Consider the following 5,532-nt stretch of genomic DNA (forward strand, 5'->3'; position numbering starts at 1 on the left):
GCCCGGCGCCGGAAGTGCTCCACGCGCAGGCGCACTGCCTCGAGGCGTACGCTCTCTAGGCGCACCGACTGGAAACGCGGGTGCGACGCTTAAAGTTCCGCCAAGCAGTGCGTGGGCCGGGACAAGCCGGGCTGTGGAGGCCCTCCAAGCTGGGGGCTCTGATCTTACCTGCCACTGTCAGGACTGTGACACACAGGGTGATGTGTCCTCGGGGAAAGACCACCTGTCTGGGAACTACAGACTTAGCATCCTCAAAAAATGTGTGTGAGGGGAGGGATCTAAGCTAGGGAAACACTTAGGAAATGTGTCTAAGATACATTCAGAATTGTTAGCACGCATGCAGTACTCACCCTGTTCTACGTGCTTTACTTGCTCAGATTTATTGAATGCTTCCTATTCAACCGTATGCAATTGGTATTGATGATAATGACCCTCCACAGGTGAGAAAACTGAGGCACAACCAGCTAGTGAGCGGCAGAATTGGGACCCGGTGGTCTGCCGCTTAGGTTAGCAAGAACCCCTTCACTTTGTTTTTCTTGATATTGCCTTAGTCTGTCCCTTCTGCTTCTAATGTCCTTTCCCAATTATGGAAGATTCCCATAGATTCATTCATTTCTTTAACACACCTTCATCGACTAGGCTGCCATGGACAATAGTGTAGGTTGTGAAGTGTGCATCTGCCCAGTGGCAGCTCCATTCCTAAGTGCCTACTGTGAGCTAGGCCTGGATGGACAAGGCATATAGCTTCTGTCTCTATGGAGCTCACCCCAGTCTGAAAACTTCCATGCTAGATGAGAAGAGGGGGAGGCCATTTGCAAGCCCACAGGAGGCATCTCTGGCTTGGGGGACCAGCAAGGATGTCTTTGGGGAAGAAATGAACTTTAATGGACAAAGGAACAAAAGGAATTACAGTAAAGGGACAGTGTGTGCAAAGGCCCCAAGGTGGAAGAGGTGGGACAGGTTCTGGGAATGGAGTGTCAACGCCACCTTTCCTTCATGTCTTGCCTGGGATTGATTGCCCTTTTCTCAGTGATCTGAGTCTTGATGGGGTGCCAAGAGCCAGGTTTGGCACAGTAAGAGCTATCAGCCCCAGTGAGGAGGGAAAGTTCATCATTGAAGTTGGTGAGAAATGCTGGTTTGTTCATCATTGAAGTTGGTGAGAAATGCTGGTTTGTGGTGATAATAAAAGGCAGATCAGCCTTTCATCCCTTTTCTTACTGCTTGTAAGGTTGTTGTTGCTGTTTTGTTGTTAGTTTTTAACAAACAACACACCCTTGCTGCCAGCCCCTGTGCAGCTAGCTCCTGCCTCAATCCTGCCCTGTGGTGCCACACTGCCATGCTTACCAATCATGGCTTGCATCTCCCAGAACTTTGGTTGCTTGTTAAACCTCACCACTCCTGTCTTAGCCTAGGCTGTCTCAGAAGGCGATTCAGAGGTGAGGATTTGAGTGGCTGTCTGGGAGCAGGAGGGAAATGGGGACAGAGGATGGGGGAGATAAGGAGGTGGCACTGCCACAGACAGCTAGAGCTCAGCTGCTGGGAACTCCCAGAAGAAAGGTCATACAAGGCAATTCCACTCACATCCCTTTGCAAAGCAGTGCAGAATTCAGAGACTATGGCTCTGGTGCTGACTGGTGGGTGACTGTGGTGGGGATCGAGGGCATTGAGTGCTACCTGCCGTTCTCCTACCTCCAGCTAAGGGTGACCCAGCAAGTCTGCTTCTAGTAGCCAATGCAGGAGATCCATTAACACCTTGGAAAAGGAAGTAACCTTGTTTTCCTGCACCAGGCTGAGAGTTCCCTGGGGGGCAGGGCTGGGTTCTGTCCATCCTGCACCCCAACATCCGTGGATGGGCAGGACTGAAGTTGTCTGCGTCATGCCTGATCCTGCCATTGCTTGCTGTGGACTTACCTACATCAGCAAGAGTCCCAGGATGGCTGGGGAGGCCCGTGGGAGCTAAGAAGGGAAGCAGGTGGATGGTGCTTCCCTGGCTGGCCCCCTCTACCTGACCAAATCAGAGCCCATGCCAGAGCTGAGGGCCCCGGGAGTGGAAAGGACTCGGCCGGTGGCGGCAGCCACCAGTTCCTTGTTGCCAAGTGACAGCAATGCGGGTATTCCAAACTCCCTGTCTCCTTGGAAACTGTGAAAACATGAGCTAAGGCTAGGGCCCATATAGGCACTATGGCAGGATGATTCACTATGGGAATCTCCTCTTTTGGCTTAACCTAAGCACAACCATCTCACCTCCTCCAGGAGGCCCTCTGTGATTAATACGAATCTTTATTTATACCAAGTGGCTAAGAGGTAGCTAAGAGTTCCCAGCATACTTGACACCAGGAGCAGAGAACTTCTTTTGAAATATACATTTAATATAATATTATTACTTAAAAAATCAGTTGAAGCCATTTGATGGTGGCTCACGCCTATAAAATCCTAGGTACTCAGGAAGCTGAGATCTGAGGATTATGGTTTGAAGCCAGCCAAGGCAGGAAAGTCCTAAAACTCTTATCTCTTTTAACCATTAAAAAAACAATGCCTATAGTACAGGTTTGTCTCAAGGGGGAGAGCACCAGCCTTGAGCAAATAAGCTAACTAGCAATGCTAAGGCCCTGAGTTGAAGTCCCAGTACTGGCACAAAAATGCATTAAAATATTTGTAACACAAAATTGACCATCTTAATCATTTTTAAGTGGACAGTTCAATGGCATGGTATACATCACACCCTCTAACTCTTCATCTTACAAAACTGCACTGTGAAAACATTTATTGTTTCCAGTATTGAGGATCAAACCCTGGGCCTCAGGGTATTCTAGATGAATGCTCTATCACTTGAGCCATGCTCCCAGCCTGCAAAACTGAAACTCTGCACCCATTAAACAATAATTCCCCACTTCCCTCCTCTTTCAACCTCTTCACCTTCTATAATTCAGACTATTGCAGGTATGCCATGTAAGTGGAACTCTATAGCATTTGACCTTCTGTGACTTGCTTGTTTCATGGATCACATCATCCTCAAAGTCCATGTTCAACGGTGTAGCATGTGACAAAGTTCCTTTTTAGGAAGAGTGGTTTCCCACTGCCTGTAGCACATGACAGTCTGCTGATTTATCCAGGCATCAATGGACAGGTGTGTTTCTCCCTCATTTTGGCTATGGTGAATGATGCTGCGATGGACATCCATGTACAAGTATCTCTTTGAGACCCTTCTTCTCATGCTCTGGGGGTCCTAGAAGGATGGCTGCATCATATACTAATTCTAGGTGGGCTTATATTAGGGCTTGAACTCAGGGTCTTGCACCTTCACTCTCCTTTTCCACTCAAGGCTAGTGCTCTGCCACTTGAGACACAGTTCCACTTGCAGCTTTCTGTTGGTTAATTAAGATAAGAAGAGAGAAGAAGAGGTGAAGGAGCCACGACTGAGGAAGTGTGTATGTGTGTGTGCATGTGCACACACATGTGCACACACATACATACACATATATGCTTACACACCAACACTAGGGATAAACTCAGGGCTCTGTCACTTGGCTTTTTTGCTCAAGGCTAGTGCTCTGCTATTTAAGACACAGCTCCATTTTTTATTTTTTTGGTGGTTAATTGAAATAAGAATCTTATGGACTTTCCTGACCTGGATGGCTTCAAGCCAGGCTTCAGCCATCAGATTTCAGTCTCATGAGTAGCAGGGTTACAGGGGTGAGCCACGGGTGTCCAGTTTGAGGCCCATTTTTAAGGCCTCAGTTGGGGTCAGAAGAGTCTAGATAAAGGATCTGGTGGGGATGGAGAAATGATGATGGTACTAGAAGCCTCTGGGAATCTCAGGAGCCTTGCAGGGCCTGTGCAGAGACAAGAGAAGCCACAAGAGGGCACCCAGGCCCGCCCAAATATCCACACAGGGCAGCACTGCAGGGGAGAGGTGTAAACCCCACACTGCACCTCTGACTCCAGGTGGAGTCAGGGGAGCCCTGGACTGGAGCCCCAGGAGGCTGTGTGCCTGACAGTGCAGTATGCACACCTGGGCACACCTGCTTTTCTCTCTGGGCATCACTAACCTCTGGGAGGGACAGGTGTGAGACAGCCCTGGTGTGTCCGAGAGCATAGGCCTTCCAAGGTCCCCTCTGGGAAGATGAGCAAGGGGGAACGTGAGGCCTGGTTTCCACAGCTACCAGAGTAAGATTCGGGCAGTGGTTTCTAAGGCAGGCCCCGTTAAGTGATCATTTTCAGAAACAGACTAAAGTCATGACTCTCAGCGATGAAAATGACCACATGTTAGGGTTTTTATTTTGCTTGTTAAACAATGAGGGAACCACAGATGTTATAACTGGTTAAAAGGAAAAGTAATAAAAGCATAAAATTCTATTGAATGGTGAATAAAGGCCAACCCTGACTTTCCATGAAGGGGAGGGAGGAGATTTTTTCCAAGGCAGCACAGAGTTTGCAGCACTATTGTTGATCTGCAATCTGCAGTGTAACTTCAAGACAGGGAAACAGGGATAGAAAGCCTGGAGATTCTAGGCCTCTTATCCTGGACCAGTGCAGCCTTCTCAACCTTCCGAGGTCTCAGTTTTTCCCTTCTGTAAAACAAAGTTGCTGATCGAATTCCTCCTAAGGTGAATGAGAGGATGAAATGGAGCCAGTAGAGTGCTTAGAAGGAGGCTTACTTATACCACGCTGTTATCTCTCTGTCTCTGTCTCTGTCTTTCTGTCTCTCTTGCCAATCTTGACGCTTGAACTCTGGGCCTGGGCACTGAACCTAAGGTCCTTTTGCACAAGGCTAGAACTCTACCACTTGAGCCACAGTACCACTGCTGGCTTTTTCTGTATTTAATTGGAGATAAGAGTTTCATGGACTTTCCTGCCCAGGCTGGCCTTGAACCATGATCCTCAGATCTCAGTCTCTTGAGTAACTAAGATTACAGGCATGAGCCACTGGTGCCTGGCTCTGTTATCCCTTTTTCAGGGTCCAGCACTGTCCTTACCAGGAGACTCATGTCTGATCAGGCACCATTTTGTGTGGAGCTTTGCTTCAACCTCTCTACAACTATATGTGAGAAAAATTGTGCTTAGACTCCTGAGGTGGCAGCATCTGACCAAGGCCATTTTGCAAGTAGTGATAAACTGGCTTAAAACTCAGGTCTGTAGCTGGGACCAGCAGTTTATACTTGTAATCCTAGCTACTCAGGAAGCTGAGATCTGAAGGATTATGATTTGAAACCATCTTGGGGGCGGAATTTCCTGAAACTTTATCTTCAAAGAAACTTTATCAGCAAAAAGGTGGACAAGAGGCATGGCTCATGTGATAGCACACCAGCCCAGCAAGCAACCCTGGGGAGTGTGAGGCTCTGAGTTTAAATTCCAGTAATACTAAACAAAATCCAAGCAAACAGCAGATTAAAAAAACCCACCCATAACTGTGTGTTCTCATGAGCTGTTGTGATGTTTGTTGCTGACTTTCCCCCCACCCCCTCTCTGTGTTCTTGGGGGTCTGCTCCACTCCCTCCACTATGGGGGGAGGACACTTCATGACTGTCAATC

Source organism: Dipodomys ordii, unplaced genomic scaffold (genome assembly GCF_000151885.1).
Source record: "Dipodomys ordii isolate 6190 unplaced genomic scaffold, Dord_2.0 Scaffold13, whole genome shotgun sequence".
NCBI classification, from domain to species: domain Eukaryota; kingdom Metazoa; phylum Chordata; class Mammalia; order Rodentia; family Heteromyidae; genus Dipodomys; species Dipodomys ordii.